This window comes from Crocodylus porosus, unplaced genomic scaffold (genome assembly GCF_001723895.1).
Source record: "Crocodylus porosus isolate Cpor-Errol unplaced genomic scaffold, CroPor_comp1, whole genome shotgun sequence".
Classification (NCBI taxonomy): Eukaryota; Metazoa; Chordata; order Crocodylia; family Crocodylidae; genus Crocodylus; species Crocodylus porosus.
The window spans coordinates 57,609,652-57,625,859 of record NW_017728907.1 but is presented as its reverse complement, the minus strand read 5'-3'; the positions used below and the strand labels follow the sequence as shown (position 1 = coordinate 57,625,859).

The following is a 16,208-nucleotide window of genomic DNA, read 5'->3' as shown; positions in this document are numbered from 1 at the left end:
CTTCTCTCGTAGCTCCTTCCCCATATGCCAAGCATGAAGCGTTAGTACCAAGTCTCTTTTTATACTTAATCACATCTATTGATATTTATGGAGCACGTCTGAATACCTGAACGATAGAGGCAAAGATGACATGATGTGTACGGTCACTCCTGGCTGTGAAACAAGTGGCTGTGTAGCAAGGGACATGTGACACCTGTAAACAACACTCGGGGTGTTAAACGTAACAGAAAAGCATTGCCACTGCAGAGTCTTTGCATGTGCAAAATGCACCCCTCGTTTCCACCCTCCCCACCCCCCAGGTGAACAAATGGCTCTAACAGGGGACCCTGCAGAGCTCAAGAAACAATTATTAATCATATTCACAAAACACGAACACAACACCCCTGTATTCAAGAAAAAAAGAACCAGACCATATTCTCCCCCACAAGGGAGAGGATTTACAGAGAGAGGGCATGGATTTCTGCTTCTGCCGAGCAGAGCAGATCAGGATGCCTCTCTGATGCACAATGGGCTAATGATTAGAAGTAGATAAGCGCAGGAGATTGCAGCTCACATACTCCAGAACCTGCACATTCCTGCTGGGCAGATGCAGAAGGTCAACAGGTGCAGAGACTTGCTCTTTAAAAGACAACTCACCAAAATGGGTTGTGCAATGTGTGAGCAGCGTGGGTTGCTTCCGTATACGGTCATGACCCAACAGGGTGGAAAAGCTTGTTTTGTAGGAGGAGAGGGGTTTTCCTACGCACCGTCAAATGAGATTTGTCCAGCTACAGTTCCATTGGACTAATACTGCTGTAGCCAAGACCAGGATCTGACCAACTATCACACTCTTTAGTCTACAACAATACAAAAATAAGCCCAGGACACGCACTATCCATTCCAAGTTCACAGAAGCAATTCCAAACTGGTGTTCTGGAAACATAAACCTTTGAAACAGAGGAAGTACACAATTTCTCAAACCAGATTGAAACTTAAGACAGCAATTCTCCCAGAGCAGCTCCATAAAATGTAGTTTCTGAACGGTGGATTGGAAAACATTGCTGACAGATGCTGTAAGAGGAGCCCAAGGATGAAAGGTTGAGCAGCTCCACTTTCTTTAATTTAAAACAAAACAAAATAAAGTAAACAAATGCTACATGAGCCATCCAAAACCTTGTTGTTTCACTACTATATACTACAGCTGTTGTTTGCACTGGGGTGCCACCTAGGAGCTTCAATTGTGGCTCAGCACCTCGCTGTACCAGGTGGAATAAAGTCTGGGTGTATCTACACATGTGCTTTACTGAGGAACTGACTAATTAGCTCCATAGTAACACGTCACCATCTACAAGTGCATCTGTATCAGAGTGCAAGAAATTAAATAACTCCACTGTAGGACAGTCCTGTCCAAGACATATACTATCCTCAGCAGCATAGTTACGTGCACCGAAACACCAACCGGGGCTGGCTGGGCCACGAGGGTGCCACAGTGCCCCACGGGGCTGCCTGCCAGCTAACCTCACGCTGCAGCACCCTTATGCCCCAGCCAGCCCCTCTGCAGCATGTTGAGCTGGGTCAGAGCAGCCCTGGGCTAGCAAGCTGACCCCTGGGCTGGCAGGATGACCCCATGGGCTCCCAGCCAGCCGGGACTGCTCAGCCCCCACTCAATGTGTTGTGGTCCCAGACACACATGTAATACTGTGTCTGGGAGCAATAAACTCCAGTGTGAACTACGCCAGAGTTTACTGCTGCATGCTAATTGCATGTGTAGACGCACCCACCAAGGACAAACACTTTTTGCCCCCAAGATCTTACAATCTAGATGAAAACCTAAACTGCAGAATTGCACAGAACTCCTCTAGTCCATCATCCTGGTAAGTGTTGTTTTCTGGAAAGTCAAGACAGGGGCAGGTACTTGCTTCTACCTCCACAGGCAGAAGATAATGGAGCTCCATTGAGAAGAGTGTTGCTCATTTACCTTCTTCCTGTCCTGGTGGCAAATTAACATTATTGTTCTCTTTTTTTCAGGGAAGCAGATTTAGAAGTCCATTTAGGTGAATGGGCTTAGATCTAGGCCCAAACAGGTACTACAAAGGGAACGAGGGGGTGCACCCCTTGCATATAACTGCTACTACTTCCTTTCATGTTCTATACATGAGCTCCATTTGATTAAAAGCTCTTTTCACCTGCATAATTAAAAGGAATGACAAGGATTTTCTCTAGTCAAGGGGTAGCCAGTAGGCCAAATCCAACCCACCAAGCCATTTCAAGCCCCAGGGGTCGGTCCTGGGACCAGTTTTGTTCAGTGTCTTGAAAAATGGCATAGAGTGCACCCTGGGCATGTTTGCAGATGGCACCAAGCTGGGGGTGTAGTAGATATGCTGCAAAGTAAAGCTAGGATGCAGAGTGACCTAAACAAATAGGAGGGTTGGTCCAAAAGAAATCTCATGAGGTTCAACAAGTACAACTGAAAAGTCCTGCACTTAGGAAGAATAATCCCATGTGCCAGTACAAGCTGGGGGCTGACTGGCTGGGCAGCAGCTCTGCTGAAAAGGACCTGGGGGTACTGGGCAAAAAGCTGAATATGAGCCAGCGGTGTGCCCTTGTTGCCAAGAAAGCTAACGGCATCCTGGTCTGCACTGATAAGTGTGTTGCCAGCAGGTCAAGGGAAGTGATTATTCCCCTCTATTCGGCACTGGTGAGGCCACATCTGGAGTCCTGTGTTCAGTTTTGGGCACCACTACAGAAAGGATGTGGACAAATTGGAGAAAGTCAAGCACAGGGGAACAAAAATGGTGGGGAGGCTCGGGCACATTACTTATGAGGAAAGACCGAGGGAACTGGGTTTATTTAGGCTGGAGAAGAGAAGACTGAGAGTGGATTTAATAGCAACCTTCAACTGCCTGAAGAGGGGTTTGGAAGAGGATGGAGCTGAACTGTCCTCAGTGGCGGCAGATGACAGAACAAGGAGCAATGGGCTCAAGTTGCAGCAAGGGAAGTTTAGGTTAGGTATTAGGAAGAATTTTCTCACTAGGAGGGTAGTAAAACACTGGAACAGGTTATCCAGAGAGGTAGTGGCATCTCCATCACTGGAAGTTTTTAAGACCCAGCTAGACAAAGCTCTGGCTGGAATGATCTACTTGGTAGTAGTCCTACCTTGAGCAGGGGGGTGGAATAAATGATCTCCTGAGGTCCCTTCCAACTCTAATTTTCTATGATTCTATGATTTCATCTAGACCATGAAGCATGAACAAGGACAGCAGTTCAAACACAGGGGGTTTCTACAGCACCTGGGCAGCAGCTAGGTCAGAAGTGATGACCCACCTTGCACTTAGCTGCATTATTTCAACCCACCACTCCTAAAAGCTTACCAACCGTTGGTTTAGTCTAATATATTGAACAACAGGCTAGCAAGAATCAGGTAACATAGTCTCCAACTTAGGTCCTATACTTTGAATTTAGAAAATTTAGACATATGCTCACACCCCCACACCGAATGGGCTAGCAAATGCATGTTCTTCTATTTTACATAGTTGCCCTGATTATTATTATTATTTGGCTTTGTCAAAGGGGCAGCTCTCCCCTTTAACTTTGAAGAGTAATTTTTAAGCAATTAAGGGGGGGAATCTTTCATGGCCAGGCTGTCTGGTTTGGTGGATGAACAGATAAGGGATCAGGAGGTGGGAAAGGGGCCTCCTGAAAGCAGATCAGCACTATACAAAAATCCACCGGTGCAGCAAACTGTGGGAAAAAATACTGTTGGCAAAGTGCACATGGCACGCAAGCCTGCTAGGCTGAGTCTGCTGAACTTCAGAGGAAAACAGGAGCACAGATGTTAGTACTAACGTAAGGGTCTCCCCTAGCCTGAAAAAAATAATAGTAGATGTCCAAGAAAGTCCCGCCTATCATTACAAGCCTTTCCAGTTCTATTTAAAGACAGCAAAGGAGCCAACGGGAGAGGCTGTGTTTTGCAGCTCTGCATAAACACCCGCAGATAAGGGTGGTACCAGGTGTCAGCTAGCCCTGCAAAGTCACTGAAATGTCAAGGATTGTTTTTCCTCTACTCCCTTTCTCTTTCCTCTGACTGGGAACTGCCAATGTTTATTTAAAAGATATCCCTCCTATCTGGCAAGAATGCCAGCAGGGCAGACGTTAATGGATTATTATTTGGAGCTGGAAGCCTGCCAGCGTGATAAGGATAGCCTGCCTACCCAACGGCCCAAAGCCTTGCCATTAGCAGGGGAGTCAGGGATGGAACTGCCGTGCCAGACGGTTGCTATAGTTAGACCAACAGGGACTTTAAAACTGAGCTCCCTCCAATCTATATTTGAGCTGACCTATAAAATAAAAAGACACCGCAGGGGGTTAGAAAATAAAACGACAGGGTTGGGAAACCAAGTGACGGTTCTTCCCAGGCCTTACTTTTCAATGGCCCATAATGGAAGGCTAATTCATTCTCAGACCAAAACCTGATGTTCCACTCTTACAGCTGTGCAAAAGCCTAACCCAAAGGCCAGGAGCATCTTTACACTAACTGTAACAGCCTGGGATTGGGTCCCATGTTAGAAACTCTTTAACTGAAGTGTTAAAGAGGCGAGAAGAATCTGCTTCTCCCCAAGACCTAAGGAGGGACAGTTTCTTCCTGAAACCTTGTGCGTCTCCCAACTGCAGAGCTGGTCCATTACAAACCATTCCCCACCAACCACTCCCTGCAACAACCCTCACCTCTTACACATTTCCTGTACCATACAGCTACACCACCACTCTAACCCTACTCCCACTGTCAACCTGATGCAGACAAGAGGCAAATCAAGCCATAGAGCATTAAATATCTGTATCGTCAAATGTCACAGTGAAACAGCAGCGATAAAGACCATCGCAATAGCTTCCCATGGGTTGCATCCAGGAAGGGTGTTTCTTATGTTTGTTTAGGTAGACCTGGGGCTGAAACGGTTAACGTCCACATCCCCTGAAAAGACAGGGCTGGAGGAATGCGAGGTCTTGTGTCTGAGATATATTTAGATTAGCATTGTTTACTATTAATCTTCTCCTCTGCAAAAGCCCTTCTTTCCCAACAGACAAAAAATCCTACCAGGGTCGCTCCACCCTTGTTATCATGCGTTCTTTGGGAGTCAACCTTTTCTATGGCCATCAGACGGCCTACACTGTAATTAAGGTGCTTATAATACAATTTAGCAGAAGTAAGAGCTGCAACACAGTAGCTTTTACTGCTGTGATTGAAAGCCTTAAAGGTTAGGTGGAATTTACCAAGTAGTAATTTTATCTGTTTAGAGCTGGCAAAAAAAGAAACTTTATGCTCATTTGAGAGGTTGGTCTGCCACTAATGAAACCAAAATAAATAAAGCTGCTTTTCTCTACCTCTCCTGAAGAGATGTAGTGAAGTATTATCCTAGCCAGGCTGTTTGCAAAACCTTTGTTCCTAATAGGAGAGATGGTGGGGGGCAGAGAAAAAAAAAGAATTAGCCAATATTTTAATATTTTCCCCTTACTTCAGTGTCCAAAACGGAGTCACAGGTGCATCTACCCTTAAGTTTGGGGGAGTTCTGAGTTTCATCCAAAGTTTGAGTTGCTTGTGCTGCTCTAATATAGGCCAAAGCAAAACCTGCTTTCAGAGCACACTGAATTTGAGACCCATTGAATCTGGCTACGAACCAAGTTAGCAACTTAAAGGCCCGTGGCTCTTTTTCATCAAGATGTTCAGTCCCTCATTAAAAGTCATTTTTTACCACTCCCTTATGTTGCATTGTCTTTGTGTAACTCCTTCTCATGTTTTTAAGCATATTTATACTCCGAAAAGGGACTCGAAACAGAACCAAACCTAAACATCAGGAGCTCTCTAGCCATTCCCAGCATCAGGACATTTATATGAAAAAAGCATCGAGTTCACATGTCAAGAGAAAAGTTTTCTAATCACAAGCCTGGGATCCCTAAGTCAACCTGGATTCTCTGTCTGCCTGTTATATTTGCCAGTACTAGACAGCCGTAAACACTGACTCAAGCCCAGATTGCAACAGTTACCAAAATAATATGGATTTTGAATGGGTTTTTTTCTCCCACCCCACACACTTTTCCCTTCCAACCCTCTGAAAAAAAGGATCCTTTACACCTGAAATTTGTTGTGTTCATAGTTTCTGATACTTCTTTAAAAGTATGGTTAGAGAGGCATGGCATTTTGAGATACCGATCAGGAATGAAAGTGTGTTTTCCTACATCTTGAAAATACCTTATTTTATTTTAGGCTAATGCCTAAATCAGATTACCTGATTAGGAAATCTTAGCTTTTTCTTGCATGCTATTAATGAGAATCACTGTATAGGAGGTGTGCCATCACTGAGACCAAGTGGAACAGTGCTGGACTGCTAAGGGTCAAATTCCAAATTCTTGGATGTACTTTATTTCTGGCACAAAGTCTGATGGTAATTAAGAGTAATATGCAGACCCTAAGCACTCTCCAAGTCCTATGAGACTTTACCAATGGATTACTAGGATTTAAATACAGGCTAGGGGCTGACTGGCTGGGCAGCAACTCTGCAGAAAAGGACCTGGGGGTTACAGTGGACAATAAGCTGAATATATAAGCCAGCATGTTGTTGCCAAGAAGGCTAACAGCACACTGGGCTGCATTGGTAGGTGTGTTGCCAGTAGGTCAAGGGAAGTGATTATTCCCCCCTCTGTTCAGCACTAGTGAGGCCACATCTGGAGGACTGTGTCCAGTTTTGGGCCTCCCACTACAGCAAGGATGTGGAAAAGTTGGAAAGAGTCCAGCAGAGGGCAACAAAAATGGTGAAGGGGGTTGGGGCACATGACTTATGGGGACAGGCTGAGGCTTATTTAGTCTAAAGAAGAGAATACCGACACAGGATTTAATAGCAGCCTTCAACTACCTGAAGCAGGGTTCAAAAGAGGATGGAGCTGAACTGTTTTCAGTAGTGACAGATGACAAAGCAAGGAGCAATGGTGTCAAGTTGCAGAAAGAGAAGTTTAGGTTAGATATTAGGAAGAATGTTCTCACTAGGAGGGTAGTAAAACACTGCAACAGGTTACCCAGAGGTGGTGCACTCTTCATCCTTGGAGGTTTTAAAGACCCGGCTCGACAAAGTTTGGCTAGGATGATCTACCTGGGGATGATCCTGCTTTGAGCAGGGGGTTAGATGACCTTGGGAGGTCCCTTCCAACCCTAATTTTCTACGTTTTCTATGAAAAGGCAAACAGTGGCTACATCTTGTGAAATAAATTATCATCTCTTATCCCCCATACATTTCAAAGATGCAAACAGCAACGGCCCAGGGCAGTGCAAACCTCCACTACAAAAGAACGACAAATCTTTCAATGTTCATGTATTATGTCTTTACCGTTCTTCCATCCCATAGCTCTGCTGCAGTCAGCTGTGGTTTTCAGCAACAGTTTTTATTATTGTAAGATAGCACTTGGATTACACGGGAACTTGCTTGGCACGGCGTATTCCTGGCACAAGCAGTGGAAGCATTAGGGACGGTTTCTAATGGAGCCTGTGCCACAATTAATATTCACTAGGGTGCTTGTCCCTCACCCACTCCTGTGCCCTCTCATTCCTCTCTCACTGCGTTATGACTCTGATCCACCCTGCAAGATCCTTCTCCCAGGCTGCTTCTTCAGTTGTTTTTCAAGAGGCTTCTTGCTGCCCACATGTGTATCCTCCTCCTCTCTGCTGCTTTTTCTGTACAAGCAACAGATTGCAGTGCTGTTGTCCTTTTGATCTAATGTGAAAAACTCCCACAACAATGATGTGCATGTGTTTCTTTTCGTGTTGTTTGGCAATGGAGCCTACAGGCATGTGTCTCTCCCTGGATTGGGCTTCTCCTTTATGGCCCTGTCCTTTGTTGCCACTGTCCTTTAAGTCCGCATTATTTCCCTTTGTGCTTATTCTGCAGCCCCTCGGGTCCCTAGACAATACGTTCGTCCCTCCTTCCTGCTGGCAGGAGCTACTACTCTCTAAGGATAAAACCTCACACACAGAACTAGGGTACAATCTATCACCATCCTAGTACATATACACCTCTACACAGGCCTGCAGTAGTTTCTGCCATGTTTGCTCACTTGCTTGAACACAAAGGATGCTTTAAAGTCAGTAGCAAAACTCAGTTGACTTCAGTGGGTGTAGAACTGGACCCAGGTACTCTGCTAAAACATCGTCCGTAAACTCTGGACCCTATCTCTAACAACAGCTACTGCCAGTTTTTTTGAGCAGAAGGCATAACACTACCATAATGCACGTAATTCCATCAGGGATGCATTTTCTTCCAGGTCATATTATGTCCTGAAAAAATGAGGACACACATTAAACCTGAGGCTTGTGGACAGATTAAGCATAGTGACAACAGAAAACTCCACTTCTACAGCCCCTTCTTTCTGAGGATCTATGTTAATCCACGCATGGATAATTTAGTTTCCCATCTCTCTTGTGAGATACAGACAGAAACTGTTAAGTGATGTGCCCAAGACACCACTATGTTGGTGGGAGAGTTGGAGACAGATCTTGCAGCTCCTAATCCTGTGCTAGCCTCCTTCCCCAAGTTGTCTTGGGGGATCAGGTATTCCTCTAAGCAAGTGTCTTGGCTAGCTTCAGTGAAGGTACTACTAGGATTCAGCACAAGAACAACTGGCACTTGACTCAGCTGAGGCAAAATGTACATCTTATAGCAACAAAAGCTATCATGTTGGAAGGAAGATGAACAAAGGGCCATGCTACTCCTAACTCTTCATCTTCTTCCAGTAAGAGAAGACAAAACAAGGATGTTGAAAGGCTCTGTATCAATATGGATAGATTATGACTAACTCCTTAGGTGCAAGGGCTGACCAAGGTTAGCATCAGGACAGCAAAGCAAAGGCTGGAAGCGTTGGTCTGGCTCAGTGGTAAGTGGCCCACCCTGCACAACTAGCTGCACGCATTCTGGTTCATGCTGCTTCTGCCCCAAATCCCCCAAATTAGGTAAAATGCCTCTGGCAACTGTCCCTGCGCATCTGTTGGCAGTGGTTACAGAGGCATGGCTTCAGCCTTAATGCATGCAACTTATTATGTCTACACAGGAACTCTCAGGAAAAAGCAGGCAAATTATAAGGGTGTGAAGTCAATGCAAATAACTTAAAGCACTTTATGGTGTGAAATGTTTTAGATGACTGTAACTTCACGCTCCGAAGATTAAGCTAACTTTTCCGAGTGCTTCCACAGAGACAAGCCTTTGCAGGTGCTATATTTATATACACACCCTAACTTTATGCACCACGTCCTTTCCCATCCTAAAAGGTCTCTGAATCTCTGAGCACACCTCTTGTTCCGAGTTACACTCACCACAAAGCAGGACTGCAAGTTTCCATTCAAAACCTACCACTATAAAGAGCCCTGACACCTACTAAACTTATTCTTCTGCAGTTCATTAAAGTGGAAAGAACGTGAAATAGAATTCCTGGAGCCCAGGTCAAATAAAGGATTTTGTTTGTCCATCTATTTAATTTGCTTTATCTTGAAAGAAAGCATAGGCTATTCCTGCCATACAAGAACTGGGGGCAGAAGAGACGGCCTTAATAAATCTTTCAGTGTATTACCAGGAGGCCAGAGCCGCTGGGCTTGTTCATGTAGCTACCTTAAACTCTATCCAACCTGCTTATCCCCCAGCTGCAGGAACAACAGAGCACTTGAAAGGTAATATTTTAGCTATTAGTGAAGAAAGGAAAAAATGTGATCTTTGCCATAGCTTGGGAATAATTTTTCCAGAGCTACACAGAATAAGCCTGAGTGAACTCTGCTATTTTTGGCAAAAGCCCTCCTGCTTAGCTCACATCAATAATTTTAATGCTTTATTTGTGGTTTGGGTTGTAAGCAATGGTGAAAGCCTGGAAAGAAAGAAAAAAGTGGCAAAATTTGCTAAATAATCCAGAGTTCACGACTTGTATAAAAATATACTAAAGTTCTCAAAAATCTTAGAAGCCATACATGCCCATAAAGCTGAGCTATGAAAGCGTTTTTATTTTACATATTCAAGCATCACTGAATAACTTTTTTATGAGGTTTTAATAGGACCTTTAATGTTTCAGTGGTTACAATGACAAACTGTCAAAACCAGGTCTCTGATGCCTGAATGTTTTGCTATGCCTCAAATGTCTTACACTTGCACTGTTTGTTAATGCAGAGCATTTTGACTTTTGCCTCAGAAGCATCCTGCTTGGTAGCTCTTCTTCATTTGTATTTGCAATAGCTCCTAGGAACCCGAATCATAGGTTCATGGATCAGGCTCCTATTGTTATAGGTGCTGCGCAAGCACAGCACAAAAGATATGACCCCAGGTCCAACAACTTTAATTCTGAGAAATACTTCAGTTACAAGTACACCTGACAGTATTTTCTCTTTGCATTTTCAAGGTGATATTCTAGCTTATTTCATGGGTAGACATGAAAATTAGTCAGAAGAATTTCTCTGGCATAGAAATAAAGCTGCCTACCCTCTCTCTACAGACACTCTTTCTCAAAATTGCTCATTTGGTCAAAAACCTAGTTTTCTACCACAAAAAAAGCTGCAGTGAGAATGCTTGGACAATTTCTAAAGAACACCCAGCTAATGGGAAACCAAGGACCTGGCTCACCATGGTCCTGATCCACCCAACCATGAGTACAGGGACAGTCATGTTGAAAATGCTGTGTGCGCCTCATTTGTTTGGCTTGATCAGGGAATGATGTTCATTGGAACCAGTCCTGTTGGCAATGAAGTCAAATGACAAAGAGCCCTGAGCCTCCATGGAAAGAGAATTATATTCTGTAATAGGCAGGCATCATTATCTATGACAACTGCATGTAGGTATCACTCCAGGGTCAGTAGGAGTAGGCTGGGAGCAGTATTGAGTAAGTAGCTCACCTAAAGAGGAAATTATAATGTTCACCACTTAACAGGAACCCCGTCTGGCTTTTCCCAAGAACTGCATGGAAGAGTTCCAAGGGAAGGGAGATTTTGGTACCCGTTTCATACACCAGGGTGATCATTCAATTTAACAGAAGGATACATTAAAACGAAGAGGGAACACACTCCCCACTCAAGACAAATTAGTTGCATCGGCTTGAAATTTAACAACATCACACTAAGTTACTTTAGCATATTTAAAACATGGTTTTGAAAAGCAATGAGGTACCAAGGCCATCTGTAGGATGTTTACAACATATAAGTTGTGGATTTGATCATTAGTGCACCGGTATAAATACAAATGTGTTGGCTCTAAGACAGTTGTATTGGTTTCAACAACAGCTGCTGCAGAGTACATTTAAGTCAAAGCAACAAGAACGTGAGGCAAATGAGAGTCGGTGGACAGATTCTTTATTTTACCATGGCTGGTGGAAAATGTTGGCATTTCAGATCGATGCCCCAGTCAAGCAGAGACTGCATTTGCAGAAGGACTCCTCACCTGCCATCAAATGCCCCAACTGCTAGGCAACAAGGTACACTTGAACGGTTTCTAGCAGTCTCTCCTGTTGGCACTGTTCCAGTTTGTGAAAAACGAATTTAAACAGTCAACAAGTCAGAGACAAAGAAAAAACGGCTCTCTAATTTGATGGCTAAAATACTCAGCTCAGAAGTGAGATATCTTGGTTTCAATCTTTTCCAGTGAAAATATACCTATATGCCAAGCGTGATGGTGTCAACAGGAGAAAACGAATGGTCCTCCAACTCTAAAATTTCCTATAGCATATTGACCAAGGCACTTAATCTCTCTAGAGGCTGGAGATGTGGTTTCAGACCCCCTCAGAGAGAGAACACAGCTAAATCCCCATCTCCCTTAGCTAGGGTGAATGCTCTAGCCACTGAACAATTGGATTGAAAGGCAACAGTACTTCTGTAAAACAAATTTCCAGCCAAAATTGTTTGATGAACTTAAGACAAAACTGTTTGTGAATTTGGGACATTTCACAAACAAACAAAAAATTGTCCAGTTCTAACATTTCCTCATGTTGACTAGTCAAGTGAGTTTAGGGAGTGTTTGGAAAAGATAACAAAATGCAAGACAGGAAAACAAGAAAGTGCACACAATTACAAAAAATGCAATGTTTTGAGTTTGGCATACATGACTGATAAATTTACAAGTTGAGAGCTTTTTAAATTGGGTGGGTGTGTGAGAATTGAAAAGGGTTATCTTAGAATGGATGGTCATGCTACATGTTATGTCAGGGGTACCTAGGGTATGAAAAGGGTTTAGACACAAGACAAGCACCTCCGAGATGTGCCAATGTGCTGAATGTGCACATGGGAATCTAAAATTACTTCCTGTTGAATCTGCTAATGGCAAATAATGCATAGTTTTACATTATGTTTACAATATATTCCATGCTTGCCAATCTAGCAGCACCCATCCCCATACTTATGGCTGGGGTCATTTATTTCTGCATGTCCTTGGACAAACATAACACTGCCCTTTTCAGCATTATTAAAAAGTGAAAACAGATAGAGGAGCCTATTTTCATTAGCAAAAATCTAATGTTGCTGTGAGACCTTATAGCTGAAATGATTGCCTTAGGCATGATTATTCTGCATCACTACTTGATAGAACAGTAGATGGACCTTGGAAATAATATAATTTAATACCTATGCCTGGCATGTGGTAGACCTGTACTTACTCCAGTTTTATGCCAGTGTAACCCCAGGAAAGTGAGTGAATGGCACAAATCTGAAGGAAAAAAAAAGAGTAGAGATTATTGACTGTGAAGGCAACAACCCGCAGTCACAATTTGAGAGGAAATGAAGAGAAAGACGTAGCTTGAGTTCCACACTCCCTTTAAGTCGGGCAATGTGCTAGGGCTTGACACATCGTCTACCACTAGCCTGGAAGAGAGATTTGATTCTGCTATGTAAAATCCTGTTATAATGCTTGAAAGAAAGTGCAATTACAGTTAGGGGCTGGTTACAAATGCTTTAAAGGATGTTCCATCAGCCACGAGTCCTTCCAACCTTTCTAGAAGTTTGAAAATGATTCTTACCCATGGTTGCATTTCCAGACTGAAACCTGTTGAATATTTACTTACTACACTGGAAGTTAAAAAAAATGCACAGGGAAATGCTCACTGGAAAAACTGGGGAAGAAAAGTTCTGTTGGAATTTAGAATATTTTAGCTAGCTTTACTAGTTTCTCCCTACCCCCATCCCCCAATCTTGGAGGAGCTCCAGACTCTTTGCATAAAGAAGTGCTTCACAGACTGAAAGCATTATAACAAATTCCACTTCAGAAGAGCCTCAAAGCTCAACACATCATGATTCCCCACGGTGTTCCCTCTCCACTTGTTAGGGTTTTCCTTTTTGGCAAACTATTCCAGCAGCTTTCTGGCATTTCAATGGTTAACACATGTTGACTTTGGTCTGCAGGTGAAACCAAGGAAGCAGACAAAGGAAGACAAATCTCATCATTTTAATTTTAAAAAGGCAGCACCTTTTAATCCAATTTCTTCCCCTCACCCACAGCTGTAAACCTAGACAGATGGGAAGCCTCAGGTAAGAAATACCTTGGCAATGTTGAAAAATCCCTCTCCACTGGTGATAAATAGATGGATCATGTTATCCTAGTAAGATAAATATAACCTTTGGCCACCGCTTCAATTTTATTTCAGCTGCTCTTTCATCTCTGGATTGATCGTGTTGGGTTCAAGGTAAAATCATCTGACAAGTTGCCAGTAGAGATCTATGGAAATATAGGGATTGTTTTAGGGGAAAAACCCTTTATGGTTTAATTTGGGACATTCCTGAAGTCTCGTATTTATCATCTGGACCGAGGAAAGGAGTGCTGAAGTAATTAATTCCTTTTTTCAAAAATGTAAACACAAGGCCTGTTTATAAAGCTGCGAGAGGAGTTCCACCTCTTTGAGCTGTAGTGGGAGGACAAAGCATTCATTCAATGAACAGGAGCGGTCTGATTGACAGAAGCACTTTCCAAAATATTCTTGTCTGGAATTTTAGTGGAAGGTGTTACATGGCTCCAAATATTTGTTGCTTTGTTCCCATGGTAACAACAGCACAGTGGTTTAATAACGAAACAACACTGATACTCAACGTTTGAGAGAGCTCGGTGAATTTTACTGCAAGTCAAAGATTTATTTTTCCATTGGGTCTCTTCTCTGCCCCCCCTTTCGCTCCAACATCAAATTAAGGAACTTAAATTGTACAAGTATTAAAAAGAAAATATTAGAACTGTACTTTGATCCTCAGAGTGCCCCACTGGATATTATAAACCAAACCAGCACTGAATTAAGTGCACTTTAAAGAAGAATATATGTTTGAAGAACCCATTTTGTTCCTCAGTAGATTGTGAATATCTGTAAGTGTTCAGCAACACTTCACTTATTAGGGTTAGATATTGTAATGGCTTAAAAAAGCAGCAGGGTCTAGAGTCTGGAGCACAAGGCTGCTGTCAAGAGACATGTATACAAATGATTAAGTAACTCTGAGCAAGTTACTTCATCTCCGTGGCTTACTTTACCCACTTAGGAGAATATCAGTACCTTTGTCTTCTATGAGGGGTCTGAGATTTGAGGTACAGTTTTCAAAAGCACCTACGAGGTGCTTATGATCCATTACGGCACTTGTGAAACATTTACCCCTACTGTAGTAAGTTGGGAAGTCTTTGAGACCCTAGGGTTGACGGTGCCAGGAAAACTGCTTTTGAAAATCTCTCTCATTTTTCAATGGAATCTGGACATGTAGCTACCCTTCATGCCTTTGAAAGTCTCTTCTGCTAGCCAGCTAGCACAATTATTAGTATGAACAACTTTTATAACAGTCACTGCTCGGGTAGCTCTTGGGGAAAAATAAAATCCGATAGGGCATAAGGGTATGCCCATACCACTGAAAAAGCACCACACCACTGAAAAAAAGATTGTGACAAGTGAGAACTCCCTGACCTGCACAGTCCTGGCCATGCACCTGCCTTTGGGCAATGCCGCCCACCTGCTCGCCTGCCACACCTTGATTGTAAATAATTGAGTTATTAGTTAGGCAAGAGGCTGCCCTTTGACTGTCCTGTTGACAAGGGCCAAACATACATGCTCCGACCATCCCTACATGTGTCCCATGCCTCGCAGATGTCACTAACAGCTGTGCTAAGCTGTGGCCTGAGGCTGGGCCCAACTCATCACAGCATTGAACCTCTTCTTTTCTGCCCAGCTACAGGCCACACTCACACTGCCTCCCTCTCACTGAAGGCTCTCACATTCCACCAGCTTTCACCCAGTCTCTTTCATACTGCCTCCCTGATCCTCACCATACCACCCCTTCTCTCCCCAGGCCCACACTCACCCCACCCTATCCCAAAGGGTCCTCAGGCTTGATGCTTTTCACTCTCCTGCCACACCTGCCTGCTGCCTGATCCAGTTCTTACAGTGGCAGAGCCCTTTAGGTGCTCAGATACCCACCTTCCCCCTTACCATGTTTAGCAGGGAAGGTTCTTCCCTGCTGCTCCCAACAATAGGCTCCCCCAGAACCTGTGATAGCCCTTAAATGGCAAGCACCCACTGGTGCTCTGCCACACACATGAATAATGATTGTGCTACTGTCTAGAAAAGAGGCTTCTACCCTTTGTCGGAATCTAGTTCCCTGGATCGACCTCACTAGTCCTTTTAAGTCTTCAGTGCAATCCAACCCACAGACACCTGGTTACAGCTTAATTCAGTGAATCTAGTTAGAAACAAAATATGAAGGATGGAGTTCATGCTAGAATGGGCAGAGATGTGAGCCTCTTCAACTACTTTTCCTCCTGCCCCATAGCACCGTGGGATTGTAAGCAATAGCTCCTTCCCTACTTGTCCTCATTACAGACACCAAGTCTCAGACTCATGGGAGTATCTGCATCTCTGTGCCTTCCCTTGTGTTCACCTAAGTTTAGGGAAGTGGTTTCTTCTGTATTCGTCCCATTTCCTGTCAAAGGGAAGGAGAGAAAGACAAGGAAAGAACAGCAGTAAGTAGAGACAAAGAAAAACACAAGAGGGGCTGAAGTCCTGGCTGGGCATTAGGAATTCCAAGAGGTAGTTGAGGAAAAATGTCCCAGAGGTCAGGGCTGGAGAGAAACTGAAGAATTTGTTGGGGAAAGAGCTGGTATAGAGTGGAATAAGCAGAACTCAGTCAGCAGCAAGAGGAAACAAGATCACATGCATGCATTCAAGTTAGGGTGCGAACATTGACTGTAAATGAAATCCTTAATGACCTTCAG

The 16,208-nt window shown here is 43.7% G+C and overlaps 1 protein-coding gene across 5 annotated transcripts in view; it reads right to left on the bottom strand.

Moving 5' to 3' along the window:
- The window catches only part of FGGY (FGGY carbohydrate kinase domain containing), a 421,503-nt gene that overhangs the window by 367,665 nt on the left and 37,630 nt on the right, over window positions 1–16,208 (bottom strand). For all 5 annotated transcript variants that reach the window (XR_002100291.1, XM_019531523.1, XM_019531522.1 and 2 more), the window contains exon 2: window positions 5,359–5,419. The gene's annotated coding sequence lies outside the window, so the exon portion shown is untranslated. The remainder of the gene's footprint in view (window positions 1–5,358; window positions 5,420–16,208) is intronic.